The following is a 24,239-nucleotide window of genomic DNA, read 5'->3' as shown; positions in this document are numbered from 1 at the left end:
GGTTAGGATTCGGCGCTTTCACCGCGAAGGCCCGGGTTCAATTCCCGGTGTGGGAACACCAGTTTTAGATTCCTGGTCAGTTGAACATCGCAGCTTGTACAAAATTCTCATAGACAATTTAATTAAAAGATATAAATTGGCCTCTCGTATTTGTTGGCTTGATTACAAGAGAATATATATAATTCACGACATTCAGTTCATGTCACGTCACGTCACAAGTATACGATTATATGCCTTACTTATGTGTTCCCGATAAACAGGAAACGCCTTCATACGTCAACGTCCCATATGATCTAGTGGTTAGGATTTGGCGCTCTCACCGCCATGGCCCGGGTTCATTTCCCGGTGTGAAAACACCAGTTTTATATTCCTGGTCAGTTGAACATCGCAGCTTGTACAACATTCTCATAGACAATTTAATTAAAAGATATAAATTGGCCTCTCGTATTTGTTGGCTTGATTACAAGAGAATATATAATACTCGACATTCAGTTCATGTCACGTCACAAGTATCAGATTATATGCCTTACTTATGTGTTCCCGATAAATAGGAAACGCCTTCATACGACAACGTCCCATATGATCTAGTGGTTAGGATTTGGCGCTGTCACCGCCATGGCCTGGGTTCATTTCCCGGTGTGAGAACACCAGTTTTATATTCCTGGTCAGTTGAACATCGCAGCTTGTACAACATTCTCATAGACAATTTAATTAAAAGATATAAATTGGCCTCTCGTATTTGTTGGCTTGAGTACAAGAGAATATATTATCCTCGACATTCAGTTCATATCACGTCACAAGTATCAGATTATATGCCTTACTTATGTGTTCCCGATAAATAGGAAACGCCTTCATACGTCAACATCCCATATGGTCTAGTGGTTAGGATTTGGCGCTCTCACCGCCAAGGCCCGGGTTTAATTCCCGGTGTTTGAACACCAGTTTTATATTCCTGGTCAGTTGAACATCGCAGCTTGTACAACATTCTCATAGACAATTTAATTAAATGATATAAATTGGCCTCTCGTATTTGTTGGCTTGATTACAAGAGAATATGTAATACACGACGTGCAGTTCATGTCAGAAGTAGCCGATTGCATGCCATACTTGTGTTTTCCCGATAAATAGGAAATGCCTTCATACGTCAACATCCCATATGGTCTAGTGGTTAGGATTTGGCGCTCTCACCGCCAAGGCCCGGGTTCAATTCCCGGTGTGGGAACACCAGTTTAATATTCCTGGTCAGTTGAACATCGCAGCTTGTATACAATTCTCATAGACAATTTAATTAAAAGATATAAATTGGCCTCTCGTATTTGTTGGCTTGATTACAAGAGAATATATATAATTCACGACATTCAGTTCATGTCACGTCACGTCACAAGTATACGATTATATGCCTTACTTATGTGTTCCCGATAAATAGGAAACGCCTTCATACGACAACGTCCCATATGATCTAGTGGTTAGGATTTGGCGCTCTCACCGCCATGGCCCGGGTTCATTTCCCGGTGTGAAAACACCAGTTTTATATTCCTGGTCAGTTGAACATCGCAGCTTGTACAACATTCTCATAGACAATTTAATTAAAAGATATAAATTGGCCTCTCGTATTTGTTGGCTTGATTACAAGAGAATATATAATACTCGACATTCAGTTCATGTCACGTCACAAGTATCAGATTATATGCCTTACTTATGTGTTCCCGATAAATTGGAAACGCCTTCATACGACAACGTCCCATATGATCTAGTGGTTAGGATTTGGCGCTGTCACCGCCATGGCCTGGGTTCATTTCCCGGTGTGAGAACACCAGTTTTATATTCCTGGTCAGTTGAACATCGCAGCTTGTACAACATTCTCATAGACAATTTAATTAAAAGATATAAATTGGCCTCTCGTATTTGTTGGCTTGAGTACAAGAGAATATATTATCCTCGACATTCAGTTCATGTCACGTCACAAGTATCAGATTATATGCCTTACTTATGTGTTCCCGATAAATAGGAAACGCCTTCATACGTCAACATTCCATATGGTCTAGTGGTTAGGATTTGGCGCTCTCACCGCCAAGGCCCGGGTTCAATTCCCGGTGTTTGAACACCAGTTTTATATTCCTGGTCAGTTGAACATCGCAGCTTGTACAACATTCTCATAGACAATTTAATTAAATGATATAAATTGGCCTCTCGTATTTGTTGGCTTGATTACAAGAGAATATGTAATACACGTCGTGCAGTTCATGTCAGAAGTAGCCGATTGCATGCCATACTTGTGTTTTCCCGATAAATAGGAAATGCCTTCATACGTCAACATCCCATATGGTCTAGTGGTTAGGATTTGGCGCTCTCACCGCCAAGGCCCGGGTTCAATTCCCGGTGTGGGAACACCAGTTTAATATTCCTGGTCAGTTGAACATCGCAGCTTGTATACAATTCTCAGAGACAATTTAATTAAAAGATATAAATTGGCCTCTCGTATTTGTTGCCTTATTACAAGAGAATATGTAATACACGACGTGCAGTTCATGTCAGAAGTATCCGATTGCATGCCATACTTGTGTTTTCCCGATAAATAGGAATCGCCTTCCAATGTCATCGTCCCATATGGTCTAGTGGTTAGGATTCGGCGCTTTCACCGCGAAGGCCCGGGTTCAATTCCCGGTGTGGGAACACCAGTTTTAGATTCCTGGTCAGTTGAACATCGCAGCTTGTACAAAATTCTCATAGACAATTTAATTAAAAGATATAAATTGGCCTCTCGTATTTGTTGGCTTGATTACAAGAGAATATATTTAATTCACGACATTCAGTTCATGTCACGTCACGTCACAAGTATACGATTATATGCCTTACTTATGTGTTCCCGATAAACAGGAAACGCCTTCATACGTCAACGTCCCATATGATCTAGTGGTTAGGATTTGGCGCTCTCACCGCCATGGCCCGGGTTCATTTCCCGGTGTGAAAACACCAGTTTTATATTCCTGGTCAGTTGAACATCGCAGCTTGTACAACATTCTCATAGACAATTTAATTAAAAGATATAAATTGGCCTCTCGTATTTGTTGGCTTGATTACAAGAGAATATATAATACTCGACATTCAGTTCATGTCACGTCACAAGTATCAGATTATATGCCTTACTTATGTGTTCCCGATAAATAGGAAACGCCTTCATACGACAACGTCCCATATGATCTAGTGGTTAGGATTTGGCGCTGTCACCGCCATGGCCTGGGTTCATTTCCCGGTGTGAGAACACCAGTTTTATATTCCTGGTCAGTTGAACATCGCAGCTTGTACAACATTCTCATAGACAATTTAATTAAAAGATATAAATTGGCCTCTCGTATTTGTTGGCTTGAGTACAAGAGAATATATTATCCTCGACATTCAGTTCATGTCACGTCACAAGTATCAGATTATATGCCTTACTTATGTGTTCCCGATAAATAGGAAACGCCTTCATACGTCAACATCCCATATGGTCTAGTGGTTAGGATTTGGCGCTCTCACCGACAAGGCCCGGGTTCAATTCCCGGTGTTTGAACAACAGTTTTATATTCCTGGTCAGTTGAACATCGCAGCTTGTACAACATTCTCATAGACAATTTAATTAAATGATATAAATTGGCCTCTCGTATTTGTTGGCTTGATTACAAGAGAATATGTAATACACGACGTGCAGTTCATGTCAGAAGTAGCCGATTGCATGCCATACTTGTGTTTTCCCGATAAATAGGAAATGCCTTCATACGTCAACATCCCATATGGTCTAGTGGTTAGGATTTGGCGCTCTCACCGCCAAGGCCCGGGTTCAATTCCCGGTGTGGGAACACCAGTTTAATATTCCTGGTCAGTTGAACATCGCAGCTTGTATACAATTCTCAGAGACAATTTATTTAAAATATATAAATTGGCCTCTCGTATTTGTTGCCTTATTACAAGAGAATATGTAATACACGACGTGCAGTTCATGTCAGAAGTATCCGATTGCATGCCATACTTGTGTTTTCCCGATAAATAGGAATCGCCTTCCAATGTCATCGTCCCATATGGTCTAGTGGTTAGGATTCGGCGCTTTCACCGCGAAGGCCCGGGTTCAATTCCCGGTGTGGGAACACCTGTTTTAGATTCCTGGTCAGTTGAACATCGCAGCTTGTACAAAATTCTCATAGACAGTTTATTTAAAAGATATAAATTGGCCTCTCGTATTTGTAGGCTTGATTACAAGAGAATATATATAATTCACGACATTCAGTTCATGTCACATCACAAGTATCAGATTATATGCCTTACTTATGTGTTCCCGATAAATAGGAAACGCCTTCATACGTCAACGTCCCATATGGTCTAGTGGTTAGGATTCGGCGCTTTCACCGCGAAGGCCAGGGTTCAATTCCCGGTGTGGGAACACCTGTTTTAGATTCCTGGTCAGTTGAACATCGCAGCTTGTACAAAATTCTCATAGACAATTTAATTAAAAGATATAAATTGGCCTCTCGTATTTGTTGGCTTGATTACAAGAGAATATATATAATTCACGACATTCAGTTCATGTCACGTCACGTCACAAGTATACGATTATATGCCTTACTTATGTGTTCCCGATAAATAGGAAACGCCTTCATACGTCAACGTCCCATATGGTCTAGTGGTTAGGATTTGGCGCACTCACCGCCAAGGCCCGGGTTCAATTCCCGGTGTGGGAACACTAGTTTTATATCCCTGGTCAGTTGAACATCGCAGCTTGTATACAATTCTCAGAGACAATTTAATTAAAAGATATAAATTGGCCTCTCGTATTTGTTGCCTTATTACAAGAGAATATGTAATACACGACGTGCAGTTCATGTCAGAAGTATCCGATTGCATGCCATACTTGTGTTTTCCCGATAAATAGGAATCGCCTTCCAATGTCATCGTCCCATATGGTCTAGTGGTTAGGATTCGGCGCTTTCATCGCGAAGGCCCGGGTTCAATTCCCGGTGTGGGAACACCTGTTTTAGATTCCTGGTCAGTTGAACATCGCAGCTTGTACAATATTCTCATAGACAATTTATTTAAAAGATATAAATTGGCCTCTCGTATTTGTTGGCTTGATTACAAGAGAATATATATAATTCACGACATTCAGTTCATGTCACGTCACAAGTATCAGATTATATGCCTTACTTATGTGTTCCCGATAAATAGGAAACGCCTTCATACGTCAACGTCCCATATGATCTAGTGGTTAGGATTTGGCGCTCTCACCGCCATGGCCCGGGGTCATTTCCCGGTGTGAGAACACCAGTTTTATATTCCTGGTCAGTTGAACATCGCAGCTTGTACAACATTCTCATAGACAATTTAATTAAAAGATATAAATTGGCCTCTCGTATTTGTTGGCTTGAGTACAAGAGAATATATTATCCTCGACATTCAGTTCATGTCACGTCACAAGTATCAGATTATACATACATAAAAGAGTAGTTGCATCGTCAATAATTACAGCAAGAGTTCGGACAATTTTAGCAGATTACAACATGTCTTGTGATGATACTGGAAAACTCATATTAAAACCAAGGCCGACCACATGACAATGCCTTACTTATGTGTTCCCGATAAATAGGAAACGCCTTCATACGTCAACGTCCCATATCATCTAGTGGTTAGGATTTGGCGCTCTCACCGCCATGGCCCGGGTTCATTTCCCGGTGTGAGAACACCAGTTTTATATTCCTGGTCAGTTGAACATCGCGGCTTGTACAAAATTCTCATAGACAATTTAATTAAAAGATATAAATTGGCCTCTCGTATTTGTTGGCTCGATCACAAGAGAATATATAATACTCGACATTCAGTTCATGTCACGTCACAAGTATCAGATTATATGCCTTACTTATGTGTTCCCGATAAATAGGAAACGCCTTCATACGTCAACGTCCCATATGATCTAGTGGTTAGGATTTGGCGCTCTCACCGCCATGGCCCGGGTTCATTTCCCGGTGTGAGAACACCAGTTTTATATTCCTGGTCAGTTGAACATCGCAGCTTGTACAACATTCTCATAGACAATTTAATTAAAAGATATAAATTGGCCTCTCGTATTTGTTGGCTTGAGTACAAGAGAATATATTATCCTCGACATTCAGTTCATGTCACGTCACAAGTATCAGATTATATGCCTTACTTATGTGTTCCCGATAAATAGGAAACGCCTTCATACGTCAACGTCCCATATGGTCTAGTGGTTAGGATTTGGCGCTTTCACCGCCAAGGCCCGGGTTCAATTCCCGGTGTGGGAACATCTGTTTTAGATTCCTGTTCAGTTGAACATCGCAGCTTGTACAAAATTATCATAGACAATTTAATTAAAAGATATAAATTGGCCTCTCGTATTTGTTGGCTTGATTACAAGAGAGTATATAATACTCGACATTCAGTTCATGTCACGTCACAAGTATCAGATTATATGCCTTACTTATGTGTTCCCGATAAATAGGAAACGCCTTCATACGTCAACGTCCCATATCATCTAGTGGTTAGGATTTGGCGCTCTCACCGCCATGGCCCGGGTTCATTTCCCGGTGTGAGAACACCAGTTTTATATTCCTGGTCAGTTGAACATCGCAGCTTGTACACAATTCTCATAGACAATTTAATTAAAAGATATAAATTGGCCTCTCGTATTTGTTGGCTTGATTACAAGAGAATATGTAATACACGACGTGCAGTTCATGTCAGAAGTATCCGATTGCATGCCATACTTGTGTTTTCCCGATAAATAGGAAACGCCTTCAAATGTCATCGTCCCATATGGTCTAGTGGTTAGGATTTGGCGCTCTCACCGCCAAGGCCCGGGTTCAATTCTCGGTGTGGGAACACCTGTTTTAGATTCCTGGTCAGTTGAACATCGCAGCTTTACAAAATTCTCAGAGACAATTTAATTAAAAAAATATAAATTGGCCTCTCGTATTTGTTGTCTTATCAGAAGAGAATATATAATACTCGACATTCAGTTCATGTCACGTCACAAGTATCCGATTATATGCCTTACTTATGTGTTCCCGATAAATAGGAAACGCCTTCGTACGTCAACATCCCATATGGTCTAGTGGTTAGGATTTGGCGCTCTCACCGCCAAGGCCCGGGTTCAATTCCCGGTGTTTGAACACCAGTTTTATATTCCTGGTCAGTTGAACATCGCAGCTTGTACAACATTCTCATAGACAATTTAATTAAATGATATAAATTGGCCTCTCGTATTTGTTGGCATGATTACAAGAGAATATGTAATACACGACGTGCAGTTCATGTCAGAAGTATCCAATTGCATGCCATACTTGTGTTTTCCCGATAAATAGGAATCGCCTTCCAAGGTCATCGTCCCATATGGTCTAGTGGTTAGGATTCGGCGCTTTCACCGCGAAGGCCCGGGTTCAATTCCCGGTGTGGGAACACCTGTTTTAGATTCCTGGTCAGTTGAACATCGCAGCTTGTACAACATTCTCATAGACAATTTAATTAAAAGATATAAATTGGACTCTCGTATTTGTTGGCTTGAGTACAAGAGAATATATTATCCTCGACATTCAGTTCATGTCACGTCACAATTATCAGATTATATGCCTTACTTATGTGTTCCCGATAAATAGGAAACGCCTTCATACGTCAACGTCCCATATGGTCTAGTGGTTAGGATTTGGCGCTTTCACCGCCAAGGCCCGGGTTCAATTCCCGGTGTGGGAACATCTGTTTTAGATTCCTGGTCAGTTGAACATCGCAGCTTGTACAAAATTATCATAGACAATTTAATTAAAAGATATAAATTGGCCTCAAGTATTTGTTGGCTTGATTACAAGAGAATATATAATACTCGACTTTCAGTTCATGTCACGTCACAAGTATCAGATTATATGCCTTACTTATGTGTTCCCGATAAATAGGAAACGCCTTCATACGTCAACGTCCCATATGATCTAGTGGTTAGGATTTGGCGCTCTCACCGCCATGGCCCGGGTTCATTTCCCGGTGTGAGAACACCAGTTTTATATTCCTGGTCAGTTGAACATCGCAGCTTGTACAACATTCTCATAGACAATTTAATTAAAAGATATAAATTGGCCTCTCGTATTTGTTGGCTTGATTACAAGAGAATATATAATACTCGACATTCAGTTCATGTCACGTCACAAGTATCAGATTATATGCCTTACTTATGTGTTCCCGATAAATAGGAAACGCCTTCATACGTCAACGTCCCATATGATCTAGTGGTTAGGATTTGGCGCTCTCACCGCCAAGGCCCGGGTTCAATTCCCGGTGTGGGAACACCTGTTTTATATTCCTGGTCAGTTGAACATCGCAGCTTGTACAACATTCTCATAGAAAATTTAATTAAATGATATAAATTGGCCTCTCGTATTTGTTGGCTCGATCACAAGGGAATATAGAATACTCGACATTCAGTTCATGTCACATCACAAGTATCCGATTGCATGCCATACTTGTGTTTTCCCGATAAATAGGAAACGCCTTCAAATGTCATCGTCCCATATAGTCTAGTGGTTAGGATTTGGCGCTCTCACCGCCAAGGCCCGGGTTCAATTCCCGGTGTGGGAACATCTGTTTTAGATTCCTGGTCAGTTGAACATCGCAGCTTGTACAAAATTATCATAGACAATTTAATTAAAAGATATAAATTGGCCTCAAGTATTTGTTGGCTTGATTACAAGAGAATATATAATACTCGACATTCAGTTCATGTCACGTCACAAGTATCAGATTATATGCCTTACTTATGTGTTCCCGATAAATAGGAAACGCCTTCATACGTCAACGTCCCATATGATCTAGTGGTTAGGATTTGGCGCTCTCACTGCCATGGCCCGGGTTCATTTCCCGGTGTGAGAACACCAGTTTTATATTCCTGGTCAGTTGAACATCGCAGCTTGTACAACATTCTCATAGACAATTTAATTAAAAGATATAAATTGGCCTCTCGTATTTGTTGGCTTGATTACAAGAGAATATATAATACTCGACATTCAGTTCATGTCACGTCACAAGTATCAGATTATATGCCTTACTTATGTGTTCCCGATAAATAGGAAACGCCTTCATACGTCAACGTCCCATATGGTCTAGTGGTTAGGATTTGGCGCTTTCACCGCCAAGGCCCGGGTTCAATTCCCGGTGTGGGAACACCTGTTTTAGATTCCTGGTCAGTTGAACATAGCAGCTTGTACAAAATTCTCATAGACAATTTAAGTAAAAGATATAAATTGGCCTCTCGTATTTGTTGTCTCATCAGAAGAGAATATATAATACTCGGCATTCAGTTCATGTCACGTCACAAGTATCAGATTATATGCCTTACTTATGTGTTCCCGATAAATAGGAAACGCCTTCATACGTCAACGTCCCATATGATCTAGTGGTTAGGATTTGGCGCTCTCACCGCCAAGGCCCGGGTTCAATTCCCGGTGTGGGAACACCTGTTTTATATTCCTGGTCAGTTGAACATCGCAGCTTGTACAACATTCTCATAGAAAATTTAATTAAATGATATAAATTGGCCTCTCGTATTTGTTGGCTCGATCACAAGGGAATATAGAATACTCGACATTCAGTTCATGTCACATCACAAGTATCCGATTGCATGCCATACTTGTGTTTTCCCGATAAATAGGAAACGCCTTCAAATGTCATCGTCCCATATAGTCTAGTGGTTAGGATTTGGCGCTCTCACCGCTAAGGCCCGGGTTCAATTCCCGGTGTGGGAACACCTGTTTTAGATTCCTGGTCAGTTGAACATCGCAGCTTGTACAATATTCTCATAGACAATTTATTTAAAAGATATAAATTGGCCTCTCGTATTTGTTGGCTTGATTACAAGAGAATATATATAATTCACGACATTCAGTTCATGTCACGTCACGTCACAAGTATACGATTATATGCCTTACTTATGTGTTCCCGATAAATAGGAAACGTCTTCATACGTCAACGTCCCATATGATCTAGTGGTTAGGATTTGGCGCTCTCACCGCCATGGCCCGGGTTCATTTCCCGGTGTGAGAACACCAGTTTTATATTCCTGGTCAGTTGAACATCGCAGCTTGTACAACATTCTCATAGACAATTTAATTAAAAGATATAAATTGGCCTCTCGTATTTGTTGGCTTGAGTACAAGAGAATATATTATCCTCGACATTCAGTTCATGTCACGTCACAAGTATCAGATTATATGCCTTACTTATGTGTTCCCGATAAATAGGAAACGCCTTCATACGTCAACGTTCCATATGGTCTAGTGGTTAGGATTTGGCTCTTTCACCGCCAAGGCCCGGGTTCAATTCCCGGTGTGGGAACATCTGTTTTAGATTCCTGGTCAGTTGAACATCGCAGCTTGTACAAAATTATCATAGACAATTTAATTAAAAGATATAAATTGGCCTCTCCTATTTGTTGGCTTGATTACAAGAGAATATAAAATACTCGACATTCAGTTCATGTCACGTCACAAGTATCAGATTATATGCCTTACTTATGTGTTCCCGATAAATAGGAAACGCCTTCATACGTCAACGTCCCATATGATCTAGTGGTTAGGATTTGGCGCTCTCACCGCCAAGGCCCGGGTTCAATTCCCGGTGTTTGAACACCAGTTTTATATTCCTGGTCAGTTGAACATCGCAGCTTGTACAACATTCTCATAGACAATTTAATTAAATGATATAAATTGGCCTCTCGTATTTGTTGGCTTGATTACAAGAGAATATGTAATACACGACGTGCAGTTCATGTCAGAAGTATCCGATTGCATGCCATACTTGTGTTTTCCCGATAAATAGGAATCGCCTTCCAATGTCATCGTCCCATATGGTCTAGTGGTTAGGATTCGGCGCTTTCACCGCGAAGGCCCGGGTTCAATTCCCGGTGTGGGAACACCTGTTTTAGATTCCTGGTCAGTTGAACATCGCAGCTTGTACAACATTCTCATAGACAATTTAATTAAAAGATATAAATTGGCCTCTCGTATTTGTTGGCTTGAGTACAAGAGAATATATTATCCTCGACATTCAGTTCATGTCACGTCACAAGTATCAGATTATATGCCTTACTTATGTGTTCCCGATAAATAGGAAACGCCTTCATACGTCAACGTCCCATATGGTCTAGTGGTTAGGATTTGGCGCTTTCACCGCCAAGGCCCGGGTTCAATTCCCGGTGTGGGAACATCTGTTTTAGATTCCTGGTCAGTTGAACATCGCAGCTTGTACAAAATTATCATAGACAATTTAATTAAAAGATATAAATTGGCCTCAAGTATTTGTTGGCTTGATTACAAGAGAATATATAATACTCGACTTTCAGTTCATGTCACGTCACAAGTATCAGATTATATGCCTTACTTATGTGTTCCCGATAAATAGGAAACGCCTTCATACGTCAACGTCCCATATGATCTAGTGGTTAGGATTTGGCGCTCTCACCGCCATGGCCCGGGTTCATTTCCCGGTGTGAGAACACCAGTTTTATATTCCTGGTCAGTTGAACATCGCAGCTTGTACAACATTCTCATAGACAATTTAATTAAAAGATATAAATTGGCCTCTCGTATTTGTTGGCTTGATTACAAGAGAATATATAATACTCGACATTCAGTTCATGTCACGTCACAAGTATCAGATTATATGCCTTACTTATGTGTTCCCGATAAATAGGAAACGCCTTCATACGTCAACGTCCCATATGATCTAGTGGTTAGGATTTGGCGCTCTCACCGCCAAGGCCCGGGTTCAATTCCCGGTGTGGGAACACCTGTTTTATATTCCTGGTCAGTTGAACATCGCAGCTTGTACAACATTCTCATAGAAAATTTAATTAAATGATATAAATTGGCCTCTCGTATTTGTTGGCTCGATCACAAGGGAATATAGAATACTCGACATTCAGTTCATGTCACATCACAAGTATCCGATTGCATGCCATACTTGTGTTTTCCCGATAAATAGGAAACGCCTTCAAATGTCATCGTCCCATATAGTCTAGTGGTTAGGATTTGGCGCTCTCACCGCCAAGGCCCGGGTTCAATTCCCGGTGTGGGAACATCTGTTTTAGATTCCTGGTCAGTTGAACATCGCAGCTTGTACAAAATTATCATAGACAATTTAATTAAAAGATATAAATTGGCCTCAAGTATTTGTTGGCTTGATTACAAGAGAATATATAATACTCGACATTCAGTTCATGTCACGTCACAAGTATCAGATTATATGCCTTACTTATGTGTTCCCCATAAATAGGAAACGCCTTCATACGTCAACGTCCCATATGATCTAGTGGTTAGGATTTGGCGCTCTCACTGCCATGGCCCGGGTTCATTTCCCGGTGTGAGAACACCAGTTTTATATTCCTGGTCAGTTGAACATCGCAGCTTGTACAACATTCTCATAGACAATTTAATTAAAAGATATAAATTGGCCTCTCGTATTTGTTGGCTTGATTACAAGAGAATATATAATACTCGACATTCAGTTCATGTCACGTCACAAGTATCAGATTATATGCCTTACTTATGTGTTCCCGATAAATAGGAAACGCCTTCATACGTCAACGTCCCATATGGTCTAGTGGTTAGGATTTGGCGCTTTCACCGCCAAGGCCCGGGTTCAATTCCCGGTGTGGGAACACCTGTTTTAGATTCCTGGTCAGTTGAACATAGCAGCTTGTACAAAATTCTCATAGACAATTTAAGTAAAAGATATAAATTGGCCTCTCGTATTTGTTGTCTCATCAGAAGAGAATATATAATACTCGGCATTCAGTTCATGTCACGTCACAAGTATCAGATTATATGCCTTACTTATGTGTTCCCGATAAATAGGAAACGCCTTCATACGTCAACGTCCCATATGATCTAGTGGTTAGGATTTGGCGCTCTCACCGCCAAGGCCCGGGTTCAATTCCCGGTGTGGGAACACCTGTTTTATATTCCTGGTCAGTTGAACATCGCAGCTTGTACAACATTCTCATAGAAAATTTAATTAAATGATATAAATTGGCCTCTCGTATTTGTTGGCTCGATCACAAGAGAATATATATAATTCACGACATTCAGTTCATGTCACGTCACGTCACAAGTATACGATTATATGCCTTACTTATGTGTTCCCGATAAATAGGAAACGTCTTCATACGTCAACGTCCCATATGATCTAGTGGTTAGGATTTGGCGCTCTCACCGCCATGGCCCGGGTTCATTTCCCGGTGTGAGAACACCAGTTTTATATTCCTGGTCAGTTGAACATCGCAGCTTGTACAACATTCTCATAGACAATTTAATTAAAAGATATAAATTGGCCTCTCGTATTTGTTGGCTTGAGTACAAGAGAATATATTATCCTCGACATTCAGTTCATGTCACGTCACAAGTATCAGATTATATGCCTTACTTATGTGTTCCCGATAAATAGGAAACGCCTTCATACGTCAACGTTCCATATGGTCTAGTGGTTAGGGTTTGGCTCTTTCACCGCCAAGGCCCGGGTTCAATTCCCGGTGTGGGAACATCTGTTTTAGATTCCTGGTCAGTTGAACATCGCAGCTTGTACAAAATTATCATAGACAATTTAATTAAAAGATATAAATTGGCCTCTCCTATTTGTTGGCTTGATTACAAGAGAATATAAAATACTCGACATTCAGTTCATGTCACGTCACAAGTATCAGATTATATGCCATACTTATGTGTTCCCGATAAATAGGAAACGCCTTCATACGTCAACGTCCCATATGATCTAGTGGTTAGGATTTGGCGCTCTCACCGCCATGGCCTGGGTTCATTTCCCGGTGTGAGAACACCAGTTTTATATTCCTGGTCAGTTGAACATCGCAGCTTGTACAAAATTCTCATAGACAATTTAATTAAAAGATATAAATTGGCCTCTCGTATTTGTTGGCTTGATTACAAGAGAATATATAATACTCGACATTCAGTTCATGTCACGTCACAAGTATCAGATTATATGCCTTACTTATGTGTTCCCGATAAATAGGAAACGCCTTCATACGTCAACGTCCCATATGGTCTAGTGGTTAGGATTTGGCGCTTTCACCGCCAAGGCTCGGGTTCAATTCCCGGTGTGGGAACACCTGTTTTAGATTCCTGGTCAGTTGAACATAGCAGCTTGTACAAAATTCTCATAGACAATTTAAGTAAAAGATATAAATTGGCCTCTCGTATTTGTTGTCTCATCAGAAGAGAATATATAATACTCGGCATTCAGTTCATGTCACGTCACAAGTATCAGATTATATGCCTTACTTATGTGTTCCCGATAAATAGGAAACGCCTTCATACGTCAACGTCCCATATGATCTAGTGGTTAGGATTTGGCGCTCTCACCGCCAAGGCCCGGGTTCAATTCCCGGTGTGGGAACACCTGTTTTATATTCCTGGTCAGTTGAACATCGCAGCTTGTACAACATTCTCATAGAAAATTTAATTAAATGATATAAATTGGCCTCTCGTATTTGTTGGCTCGATCACAAGAGAATATATATAATTCACGACATTCAGTTCATGTCACGTCACGTCACAAGTATACGATTATATGCCTTACTTATGTGTTCCCGATAAATAGGAAACGTCTTCATACGTCAACGTCCCATATGATCTAGTGGTTAGGATTTGGCGCTCTCACCGCCATGGCCCGGGTTCATTTCCCGGTGTGAGAACACCAGTTTTATATTCCTGGTCAGTTGAACATCGCAGCTTGTACAACATTCTCATAGACAATTTAATTAAAAGATATAAATTGGCCTCTCGTATTTGTTGGCTTGAGTACAAGAGAATATATTATCCTCGACATTCAGTTCATGTCACGTCACAAGTATCAGATTATATGCCTTACTTATGTGTTCCCGATAAATAGGAAACGCCTTCATACGTCAACGTTCCATATGGTCTAGTGGTTAGGGTTTGGCTCTTTCACCGCCAAGGCCCGGGTTCAATTCCCGGTGTGGGAACATCTGTTTTAGATTCCTGGTCAGTTGAACATCGCAGCTTGTACAAAATTATCATAGACAATTTAATTAAAAGATATAAATTGGCCTCTCCTATTTGTTGGCTTGATTACAAGAGAATATAAAATACTCGACATTCAGTTCATGTCACGTCACAAGTATCAGATTATATGCCATACTTATGTGTTCCCGATAAATAGGAAACGCCTTCATACGTCAACGTCCCATATGATCTAGTGGTTAGGATTTGGCGCTCTCACCGCCATGGCCTGGGTTCATTTCCCGGTGTGAGAACACCAGTTTTATATTCCTGGTCAGTTGAACATCGCAGCTTGTACAAAATTCTCATAGACAATTTAATTAAAAGATATAAATTGGCCTCTCGTATTTGTTGGCTTGATTACAAGAGAATATATAATACTCGACATTCAGTTCATGTCACGTCACAAGTATCAGATTATATGCCTTACTTATGTGTTCCCGATAAATAGGAAACGCCTTCATACGTCAACGTCCCATATGGTCTAGTGGTTAGGATTTGGCGCTTTCACCGCCAAGGCTCGGGTTCAATTCCCGGTGTGGGAACACCTGTTTTAGATTCCTGGTCAGTTGAACATCGCAGCTTGTACAAAATTCTCATAGACAATTTAATTAAAAGTTATAAATTGGCCTCTCGTATTTGTTGGCTCGATCACAAGAGAATATATAATACTCGACATTCAGTTCATGTCACGTCACATGTATCAGATTATATGCCTTACTTATGTGTTCCCGATAAATAGGAAACGCCTTCATACGTCAACGTCCCATATGATCTAGTGGTTAGGATTTGGCGCTCTCACCGCCATGGCCCGGGTTCATTTCCCGGTGTGAGAACACCAGTTTTATATTCCTGGTCAGTTGAACATCGCAGCTTGTACAACATTCTCATAGACAATTTAATTAAAAGATATAAATTGGCCTCTCGTATTTGTTGGCTTGAGTACAAGAGAATATATTATCCTCGACATTCAATTCATGTCACGTCACAAGTATCAGATTATACATACATAAAAGAGTAGTTGCACCGTCAATAATTACAGCAAGAGTTCGGACAATTTTAGCAGATTACAACATGTCTTGTGATGATACTGGAAAACTCATATTAAAACCAAGGCCGACCACATGACAATGCCTTACTTATGTGTTCCCGATAAATAGGAAACGCCTTCATACGTCAATGTCCCATATGGTCTAGTGGTTAGGATTTGGCGCTTTCACCGCCAAGGCCCGGGTTCAATTCCCGGTGTGGGAACATCTGTTTTAGATTCCTGGTCAGTTGAACATCGCAGCTTGTACAAAATTATCATAGACAATTTAATTAAAAGATATAAATTGGCCTCTCGTAGTTGTTGGCTTGATTACAAGAGAATATATAATACTCGACATTCAGTTCATGTCACGTCATAAGTATCAGATTATATGCCTTACTTACGTGTTCCCGATAAATAGGAAACGCCTTCATACGTCAACGTCCCATATCATCTAGTGGTTAGGATTTGGCGCTCTCACCGCCATGGCCCGGGTTCATTTCCCGGTGTGAGAACACCAGTTTTATATTCCTGGTCAGTTGAACATCGCAGCTTGTACAAAATTCTCATAGACAATTTAATTAAAAGATATAAATTGGCCTCTCGTATTTGTTGGCTCGATCACAAGAGAATATATAATACTCGACATTCAGTTCATGTCACGTCACAAGTATCAGATTATATGCCTTACTTATGTGTTCCCGATAAATAGGAAACGCCTTCATACGTCAACATCCCATATGATCTAGTGGTTAGGATTTGGCGCTCTCACCGCCATGGCCCGGGTTCATTTCCCGGTGTGAGAACACCAGTTTTATATTCCTGGTCAGTTGAACATCGCAGCTTGTACAACATTCTCATAGACAATTTAATTAAAAGATATAAATTGGCCTCTCGTATTTGTTGGCTTGAGTACAAGAGAATATATTATCCTCGACATTCAGTTCATGTCACGTCACAAGTTCAGATTATATGCCTTACTTATGTGTTCCCGATAAATAGGAAACGCCTTCATACGTCAACGTCCCATATGGTCTAGTGGTTAGGATTTGGCGCTTTCACCGCCAAGGCCCGGGTTCAATTCCCGGTGTGGGAACATCTGTTTTAGATTCCTGGTCAGTTGAACATCGCAGCTTGTACAAAATTATCATAGACAATTTAATTAAAAGATATAAATTGGCCTCTCGTATTTGTTGGCTTGATTACAAGAGAATATATAATACTCGACATTCAGTTCATGTCACGTCACATGTATCAGATTATATGCCTTACTTATGTGTTCCCGATAAATAGGAAACGCCTTCATACGTCAACGTCCCATATCATCTAGTGGTTAGGATTTGGCGCTCTCACCGCCATGGCCCGGGTTCATTTCCCGGTGTGAGAACACCAGTTTTATATTCCTGGTCAGTTGAACATCGCAGCTTGTACACAATTCTCATAGACAATTTATTTAAAAGATATAAATTGGCCTCTCGTATTTGTTGGCTTGATTACAAGAGAATATGTAATACACGACGTGCAGTTCATGTCAGAAGTATCCGATTGCATGCCATACCTGTGTTTTCCCGATAAATAGGAAACGCCTTCAAATGTCATCGTCCCATATGGTCTAGTGGTTAGGATTTGGCGCTCTCACCGCCAAGGCCCGGGTTCAATTCTCGGTGTGGGAACACCTGTTTTAGATTCCTGGTCAGTTGAACATCGCAGCTTTACAAAATTCTCAGAGACAATTTAATTAAAAAATATAGATTGGCCTCTCGTATTTGTTGTCTCATCAGAAGAGAATATATAATACTCGACATTCAGTTCATGTCACCTCACAAGTATCCGATTATATGCCTTACTTATGTGTTCCCGATAAATAGGAAACGCCTTCGTACGTCAACATCCCATATGGTCTAGTGGTTAGGATTTGGCGCTCTCACCGCCAAGGCCCGGGTTCAATTCCCGGTGTTTGAACACCAGTTTTATATTCCTGGTCAGTTGAACATCGCAGCTTGTACAACATTCTCATAGACAATTTAATTAAATGATATAAATTGGCCTCTCGTATTTGTTGGCTTGATTACAAGAGAATATGTAATACACGACGTGCAGTTCATGTCAGAAGTAGCCGATTGCATGCCATACTTGTGTTTTCCCGATAAATAGGAATCGCCTTCCAATGTCATCGTCCCATATGGTCTAGTGGTTAGGATTCGGCGCTTTCACCGCGAAGGCCCGGGTTCAATTCCCGGTGTGGGAACACCTGTTTTAGATTCCTGGTCAGTTGAACATCGCAGCTTGTACAACATTCTCATAGACAATTTAATTAAAAGATATAAATTGGCTTCTCGTATTTGTTGGCTTGAGTACAAGAGAATATATTATCCTCGACATTCAGTTCATGTCACGTCACAAGTATCAGATTATATGCCTTACTTATGTGTTCCCGATAAATAGGAAACGCCTTCATACGTCAACGTCCCATATGGTCTAGTGGTTAGGATTTGGCGCTTTCACCGCCAAGGCCCGGGTTCAATTCCCGGTGTGGGAACATCTGTTTTAGATTCCTGGTCAGTTGAACATCGCAGCTTGTACAAAATTATCATAGACAATTTAATTAAAAGATATAAATTGGCCTCAAGTATTTGTTGGCTTGATTACAAGAGAATATATAATACTCGACATTCAGTTCATGTCACGTCACAAGTATCAGATTATATGCCTTACTTATGTGTTCCCGATAAATAGGAAACGCCTTCATACGTCAACGTCCCATATTATTTAGTGGTTAGGATTTGGCGCTTTCACCGCCAAGGCCCGGGTTCAATTCCCGGTGTGGGAACACCTGTTTTAGATTCCTGGTCAGTTGAACATCGCAGCTTGTACAAAATTCTCATAGACAATTTAAGTAAAAGATATAAATTGGCCTCTCGTATTTGTTGTCTCATCAGAAGAGAATATATAATACTCGGCATTCAGTTCATGTCACGTCACAAGTATCAGATTATATGCCTTACTTATGTGTTCCCGATAAATAGGAAACGCCTTCATACGTCAACGTCCCATATGATCTAGTGGTTAGGATTTGGCGCTCTCACCGCGAAGGTCCGGGTTCAATTCCCGGTGTGGGAACGCCAGTTTTATATTCCTGGTCAGTTGAACATCGCAGCTTGTACAACATTCTCATAGAAAATTTAATTAAATGATATAAATTGGCCTCTCGTATTTGTTGGCTCGATCACAAGGGAATATAGAATACTCGACATTCAGTTCATGTCACATCACAAGTATCCGATTGCATGCCATACTTGTGTTTTCCCGATAAATAGGAAACGCCTTCAAATGTCATCGTCCCATATAGTCTAGTGGTTAGGATTTGGCGCTCTCACCGCCAAGGCCCGGGTTCAATTCCCGGTGTGGGAACACCTGTTTTAGATTCCTGGTAAGTTGACATCGCAGCTTGTACAAAATTCTCAGAGACAATTTAATTAAAAAATATAAATTGGCCTCTCGTATTTGTTGTCTCATCAGAAGAGAATATATAATACTCGACATTCAGTTCATGTCACGTCACAAGTATCAGATTATATGCCTTACTTATGTGTTCCCGATAAATAGGAAACGCCTTCATACGTCAACATCCCATATGGTCTAGTGGTTAGGATTTGGTGCTCTCACCGCCAAGGCCCGGGTTCAATTCCCGGTGTGGGAACACCAGTTTTATATTTTTTGTCAGTTGAACATCGCAGCTTGTACAACATTCTCATAGACAATTTAATTAAATGATATAAATTGGCCTCTCGTATTTGTTGGCTTGATTACAAGAGAATATGTAATACACGACGTGCAGTTCATGTCAGAAGTATCCGATTGCATGCTATACTTGTGTTTTCCCGATAAATAGGAAACGCCTTCAAATGTCATCATCCCATATGGTCTAGTGGTTAGGATTTGGCGCTTTCACCGCCAAGGCCCGGGTTCAATTCCCGGTGTGTGAACACCTGTTTTAGATTCCTGGTCAGTTGAACATCGCAGCTTGTACAACATTCTCATAGACAATTTAATTAAATGATATAAATTGGCCTCTCGTATATGTTGGCTTGATTACAAGAGAATATATATAATTCACGACATTCAGTTCATGTCACGTCACAAGTATCCGATGATATGCCTTACTTATGTGTTCCCGATAAATAGGAAACGCCTTCATACGACAACGTCCCATATAGTCTAGTGTTCAGGATTTGGCGCTCTCACCGCCATGACCCGGGTTCATTTCCCGGTGTGAGAACACCAGTTTTATATTCCTGGTCAGTTGAACATCGCAGCTTGTACAACATTCCCATAGACAATTTAATTAAAAGATATAAATTGGCCTCTCATATTTGTTGGATTGATTACAATACAATATATAATACTCGACATTCAGTTCATGTCACGTCACAAGTATCAGATTACATGCCTTACTTACGTGTTCCCGATAAATAGGAAACGCCTTCATACGACAACGTCTCATATGGTCTAGTGGTCATGATTTTGCGCTCTCACCGCCATGACCCGGGTTCATTTCCCGGTGTGAGAACACCTGTTTTAGATTCCTGGTCAGTTGAACATCGCAGCTGGTACAACATTCTCATAGGCAATTTAATTAAAAGATATAAATTGGCCTCTCGTATTTGTTGGCTTGATTACAAGAGAATATATTTAATTCACGACATTCAGTTCATGTCACGTCACGTCACAAGTATACGATTATATGCCTTACTTATGTGTTCCCGATAAATAGGAAACACCTTCATACGTCAACGTCCCATATGATCTAGTGGTTAGGATTTGGCGCTCTCACCGCCATGGCCCGGGTTCATTTCCCGGTGTGAGAACACCAGTTTTATATTCCTGGTCAGTTGAACATCGCAGCTTGTACAACATTCTCATAGACAATTTAATTAAAAGATATAAATTGGCCTCTCGTATTTGTTGGCTTGATTACAAGAGAATATATCATACTCGACATTCAGTTCATGTCACGTCACAAGTATCAGATTATATGCATTACTTATGTGTTCCCGATAAATAGGAAACATCTTCATACGTCAACGTCCCATATGATCTAGTGGTTAGGATTTGGCGCTCTCACCGCCATGGCCCGGGTTCATTTCCCGGTGTGAGAACACCAGTTTTATATTCCTGGTCAGTTGAACATCGCAGCTTGTACAACATTCTCATAGACAATTTAATTAAAAGATATAAATTGGCCTCTCGTATTTGTTGGCTTGATTGCAAGAGAATATATTATCCTCGACATTCAGTTCATGTCACGTCACAAGTATCAGATTATATGCCTTACTTATGTGTTCCCGATAAATAGGAAACGCCTTCATACGTCAACGTCCCATATGGTCTAGTGGTTAGGATTTGGCGCTTTCACCGCCAAGGCCCGGGTTCAATTCCCGGTGTGGGAACATCTGTTTTAGATTCCTGGTCAGTTCAACATCGCAGCTTGTACAAAATTCTCATAGACAATTTAATTAAAAGATATAAATTGGCCCCTCGTATTTGTTGGCTTGATTACAAGAGAATATATAATACTCGACATTCAGTTCTTGTCACGTCACGTCACAAGTATCAGATTATATGCCTTACTTATGTGTTCCCGATAAATAGGAAACGCCTTCATACGTCAATGTCCCATATGGTCTAGTGGTTAGGATTTGGCGCTTTCACCGCCAAGGCCCGGGTTCAATTCCCGGTGTGGGAACATCTGTTTTAGATTCCTGGTCAGTTCAACATCGCAGCTTGTACAAAATTCTCATAGACAATTTAATTAAAAGATATAAATTGGCCTCTCGTATTTGTTGGCTTGATTACAAGAGAATATATAATACTCGACATTCAGTTCATGTCACGTCACAAAACAAATATCAGATTATATTCCTTACTTATGTGTTCCCGATAAATAGGTAACGCCTTCATACGTCAACGTCCCATATGATCTAGTGGTTAGGATTTGGCGCTCTCACCGCCATGGCCCGGGTTCATTTCCCGGTGTGAGAACACCAGTTTTATATTCCTGGTCAGTTGAACATTGCTGCTTGTACAAAATTCTCATAGACAATTTAATTAAAAGATATAAATTGGCCTCTCGTATTTGTTGGCTCGATCACAAGAGAATATAGAATACTCGACATTCAGTTCATGTCACGTCACAAGTATCCGATTATATGCCTTACTATCCGATTATATGTTCAGTTCCCGGTGTGGGAACACCTGTTTTAGATTCCTGGTCATTTGAACATCGCAGCTTGTACAAAATTCTCATAGACAATTTAATTAAAAGATATAAATTGGCCTCTCGTATTTGTTGGCTTGATTGCAAGGGAATATATATAATTCAAGACATTCAGTTCATGTCACGTCACGTCACAAGTATACGATTATATGCCTTACTTATGTGTTCCCGATAAATAGGAAACACCTTCATACGTCAACGTCCCATATGATCTAGTGGTTAGGATTTGGCGCTCTCACCGCCATGGCCCGGGTTCATTTCCCGGTGTGAGAACACCAGTTTTATATTCCTGGTCAGTTGAACATCGCAGCTTGTACAACATTCTCATAGACAATTTAATTAAAAGATATAAATTGGCCTCTCGTATTTGTTGGCTTGATTACAAGAGAATATATCATACTCGACATTCAGTTCATGTCACGTCACAAGTATCAGATTATATGCCTTACTTATGTGTTCCCGATAAATAGGAAACATCTTCATACGTCAACGTCCCATATGATCTAGTGGTTAGGATTTGGCGCTCTCACCGCCATGGCCCGGGTTCATTTCCCGGTGGGAGAACACCAGTTTTATATTCCTGGTCAGTTGAACATCGCAGCTTGTACAACATTCTCATAGACAATTTAATTAAAAGATATAAATTGGCCTCTCGTATTTGTTGGCTTGATTACAAGAGAATATATAATACTCGACATTCAGTTCATGTCACGTCACAAGTATCAGATTATATGCCTTACTTATGTGTTCCCGATAAATAGGAAACATCTTCATACGTCAACGTCCCATATGATCTAGTGGTTAGGATTTGGCGCTCTCACCGCCATGGCCCGGGTTCATTTCCCGGTGTGAGAACACCAGTTTTATATTCCTGGTCAGTTGAACATCGCAGCTTGTACAACATTCTCATAGACAATTTAATTAAAAGATATAAATTGGCCTCTCGTATTTGTTGGCTTGATTGCAAGAGAATATATTATCCTCGACATTCAGTTCATGTCACGTCACAAGTATCAGATTATATGCATTACTTATGTGTTCCCGATAAATAGGAAACGCCTTCATACGTCAACGTCCCATATGGTCTAGTGGTTAGGATTTGGCGCTTTCACCGCCAAGGCCCGGGTTCAATTCCCGGTGTGGGAACATCTGTTTTAGATTCCTGGTCAGTTCAACATCGCAGCTTGTACAAAATTCTCATAGACAATTTAATTAAAAGATATAAATTGGCCCCTCGTATTTGTTGGCTTGATTACAAGAGAATATATAATACTCGACATTCAGTTCTTGTCACGTCACGTCACAAGTATCAGATTATATGCCTTACTTATGTGTTCCCGATAAATAGGAAACGCCTTCATACGTCAACGTCCCATATGATCTAGTGGTTAGGATTTGGCGCTTTCACCGCCAAGGCCCGGGTTCAATTCCCGGTGTGGGAACATCTGTTTTAGATTCCTGGTCAGTTCAACATCGCAGCTTGTACAAAATTCTCATAGACAATTTAATTAAAAGATATAAATTGGCCTCTCGTATTTGTTGGCTTGATTACAAGAGAATATATAATACTCGACATGCAGTTCATGTCACGTCACGTCACAAATATCAGATTATATTCCTTACTTATGTGTTCCCGATAAATAGGTAACGCCTTCATACGTCAACGTCCCATATGGTCTAGTGGTTAGGATTTGGCGCTTTCACCGCCAAGGCCCGGGTTCAATTCCCGTTGTGGGAACACCTGTTTTAGATTCCTGGTCAGTTGAACATCGCAGCTTGTACAAAATTCTCATAGACAATTTAATTAAAAGATATAAATTGGCCTCTCGTATTTGTTGGCTTGATTACAAGAGAATATATATAATTCACG

General features: G+C 40.5%; 30 non-coding genes across 30 annotated transcripts; all 30 read left to right on the top strand.

The window, feature by feature from the left end:
* Positions 1 to 1,150: 1,150 nt before the first annotated feature.
* Positions 1,151 to 1,222, top strand: TRNAE-CUC (transfer RNA glutamic acid (anticodon CUC)). Its single transcript has one exon. It is a non-coding gene; the product is annotated as a tRNA-Glu (tRNA).
* A 1,094-nt stretch (positions 1,223 to 2,316) lies between these two features.
* On the top strand, positions 2,317 to 2,388 carry TRNAE-CUC (transfer RNA glutamic acid (anticodon CUC)). The gene has a single exon. It is a non-coding gene; the product is annotated as a tRNA-Glu (tRNA).
* A 1,379-nt stretch (positions 2,389 to 3,767) lies between these two features.
* Positions 3,768 to 3,839, top strand: TRNAE-CUC (transfer RNA glutamic acid (anticodon CUC)). The gene has a single exon. It is a non-coding gene; the product is annotated as a tRNA-Glu (tRNA).
* An 804-nt stretch (positions 3,840 to 4,643) lies between these two features.
* On the top strand, positions 4,644 to 4,715 carry TRNAE-CUC (transfer RNA glutamic acid (anticodon CUC)). The gene has a single exon. It is a non-coding gene; the product is annotated as a tRNA-Glu (tRNA).
* Positions 4,716 to 6,221: 1,506 nt separating this feature from the next.
* On the top strand, positions 6,222 to 6,293 carry TRNAE-UUC (transfer RNA glutamic acid (anticodon UUC)). Its single transcript has one exon. It is a non-coding gene; the product is annotated as a tRNA-Glu (tRNA).
* A 505-nt stretch (positions 6,294 to 6,798) lies between these two features.
* TRNAE-CUC (transfer RNA glutamic acid (anticodon CUC)) lies at positions 6,799 to 6,870 on the top strand. The gene has a single exon. It is a non-coding gene; the product is annotated as a tRNA-Glu (tRNA).
* A 795-nt stretch (positions 6,871 to 7,665) lies between these two features.
* TRNAE-UUC (transfer RNA glutamic acid (anticodon UUC)) lies at positions 7,666 to 7,737 on the top strand. Its single transcript has one exon. It is a non-coding gene; the product is annotated as a tRNA-Glu (tRNA).
* Positions 7,738 to 8,247: 510 nt separating this feature from the next.
* TRNAE-CUC (transfer RNA glutamic acid (anticodon CUC)) lies at positions 8,248 to 8,319 on the top strand. The gene has a single exon. It is a non-coding gene; the product is annotated as a tRNA-Glu (tRNA).
* A 219-nt stretch (positions 8,320 to 8,538) lies between these two features.
* Positions 8,539 to 8,610, top strand: TRNAE-CUC (transfer RNA glutamic acid (anticodon CUC)). The gene has a single exon. It is a non-coding gene; the product is annotated as a tRNA-Glu (tRNA).
* A 510-nt stretch (positions 8,611 to 9,120) lies between these two features.
* Positions 9,121 to 9,192, top strand: TRNAE-UUC (transfer RNA glutamic acid (anticodon UUC)). The gene has a single exon. It is a non-coding gene; the product is annotated as a tRNA-Glu (tRNA).
* A 218-nt stretch (positions 9,193 to 9,410) lies between these two features.
* TRNAE-CUC (transfer RNA glutamic acid (anticodon CUC)) lies at positions 9,411 to 9,482 on the top strand. Its single transcript has one exon. It is a non-coding gene; the product is annotated as a tRNA-Glu (tRNA).
* Positions 9,483 to 9,701: 219 nt separating this feature from the next.
* On the top strand, positions 9,702 to 9,773 carry TRNAE-CUC (transfer RNA glutamic acid (anticodon CUC)). Its single transcript has one exon. It is a non-coding gene; the product is annotated as a tRNA-Glu (tRNA).
* Positions 9,774 to 11,158: 1,385 nt separating this feature from the next.
* On the top strand, positions 11,159 to 11,230 carry TRNAE-UUC (transfer RNA glutamic acid (anticodon UUC)). Its single transcript has one exon. It is a non-coding gene; the product is annotated as a tRNA-Glu (tRNA).
* A 510-nt stretch (positions 11,231 to 11,740) lies between these two features.
* Positions 11,741 to 11,812, top strand: TRNAE-CUC (transfer RNA glutamic acid (anticodon CUC)). The gene has a single exon. It is a non-coding gene; the product is annotated as a tRNA-Glu (tRNA).
* Positions 11,813 to 12,031: 219 nt separating this feature from the next.
* TRNAE-CUC (transfer RNA glutamic acid (anticodon CUC)) lies at positions 12,032 to 12,103 on the top strand. The gene has a single exon. It is a non-coding gene; the product is annotated as a tRNA-Glu (tRNA).
* A 510-nt stretch (positions 12,104 to 12,613) lies between these two features.
* Positions 12,614 to 12,685, top strand: TRNAE-UUC (transfer RNA glutamic acid (anticodon UUC)). The gene has a single exon. It is a non-coding gene; the product is annotated as a tRNA-Glu (tRNA).
* A 218-nt stretch (positions 12,686 to 12,903) lies between these two features.
* TRNAE-CUC (transfer RNA glutamic acid (anticodon CUC)) lies at positions 12,904 to 12,975 on the top strand. Its single transcript has one exon. It is a non-coding gene; the product is annotated as a tRNA-Glu (tRNA).
* Positions 12,976 to 14,074: 1,099 nt separating this feature from the next.
* Positions 14,075 to 14,146, top strand: TRNAE-UUC (transfer RNA glutamic acid (anticodon UUC)). Its single transcript has one exon. It is a non-coding gene; the product is annotated as a tRNA-Glu (tRNA).
* Positions 14,147 to 14,364: 218 nt separating this feature from the next.
* TRNAE-CUC (transfer RNA glutamic acid (anticodon CUC)) lies at positions 14,365 to 14,436 on the top strand. The gene has a single exon. It is a non-coding gene; the product is annotated as a tRNA-Glu (tRNA).
* Positions 14,437 to 15,535: 1,099 nt separating this feature from the next.
* Positions 15,536 to 15,607, top strand: TRNAE-UUC (transfer RNA glutamic acid (anticodon UUC)). Its single transcript has one exon. It is a non-coding gene; the product is annotated as a tRNA-Glu (tRNA).
* A 637-nt stretch (positions 15,608 to 16,244) lies between these two features.
* On the top strand, positions 16,245 to 16,316 carry TRNAE-UUC (transfer RNA glutamic acid (anticodon UUC)). Its single transcript has one exon. It is a non-coding gene; the product is annotated as a tRNA-Glu (tRNA).
* Positions 16,317 to 17,116: 800 nt separating this feature from the next.
* TRNAE-UUC (transfer RNA glutamic acid (anticodon UUC)) lies at positions 17,117 to 17,188 on the top strand. The gene has a single exon. It is a non-coding gene; the product is annotated as a tRNA-Glu (tRNA).
* Positions 17,189 to 17,693: 505 nt separating this feature from the next.
* On the top strand, positions 17,694 to 17,765 carry TRNAE-CUC (transfer RNA glutamic acid (anticodon CUC)). The gene has a single exon. It is a non-coding gene; the product is annotated as a tRNA-Glu (tRNA).
* Positions 17,766 to 18,559: 794 nt separating this feature from the next.
* TRNAE-UUC (transfer RNA glutamic acid (anticodon UUC)) lies at positions 18,560 to 18,631 on the top strand. Its single transcript has one exon. It is a non-coding gene; the product is annotated as a tRNA-Glu (tRNA).
* An 800-nt stretch (positions 18,632 to 19,431) lies between these two features.
* On the top strand, positions 19,432 to 19,503 carry TRNAE-CUC (transfer RNA glutamic acid (anticodon CUC)). The gene has a single exon. It is a non-coding gene; the product is annotated as a tRNA-Glu (tRNA).
* Positions 19,504 to 19,720: 217 nt separating this feature from the next.
* Positions 19,721 to 19,792, top strand: TRNAE-CUC (transfer RNA glutamic acid (anticodon CUC)). Its single transcript has one exon. It is a non-coding gene; the product is annotated as a tRNA-Glu (tRNA).
* Positions 19,793 to 21,470: 1,678 nt separating this feature from the next.
* TRNAE-UUC (transfer RNA glutamic acid (anticodon UUC)) lies at positions 21,471 to 21,542 on the top strand. The gene has a single exon. It is a non-coding gene; the product is annotated as a tRNA-Glu (tRNA).
* Positions 21,543 to 21,766: 224 nt separating this feature from the next.
* TRNAE-UUC (transfer RNA glutamic acid (anticodon UUC)) lies at positions 21,767 to 21,838 on the top strand. The gene has a single exon. It is a non-coding gene; the product is annotated as a tRNA-Glu (tRNA).
* A 1,605-nt stretch (positions 21,839 to 23,443) lies between these two features.
* Positions 23,444 to 23,515, top strand: TRNAE-UUC (transfer RNA glutamic acid (anticodon UUC)). The gene has a single exon. It is a non-coding gene; the product is annotated as a tRNA-Glu (tRNA).
* Positions 23,516 to 23,739: 224 nt separating this feature from the next.
* On the top strand, positions 23,740 to 23,811 carry TRNAE-UUC (transfer RNA glutamic acid (anticodon UUC)). The gene has a single exon. It is a non-coding gene; the product is annotated as a tRNA-Glu (tRNA).
* Positions 23,812 to 24,239: the final 428 nt, after the last annotated feature.

This window comes from Saccoglossus kowalevskii, chromosome 9, assembly GCF_978046115.1.
Source record: "Saccoglossus kowalevskii chromosome 9, keSacKowa6.1, whole genome shotgun sequence".
Classification (NCBI taxonomy): Eukaryota; Metazoa; Hemichordata; class Enteropneusta; family Harrimaniidae; genus Saccoglossus; species Saccoglossus kowalevskii.
This window is presented reverse-complemented; position numbering and strand designations above follow the sequence as displayed.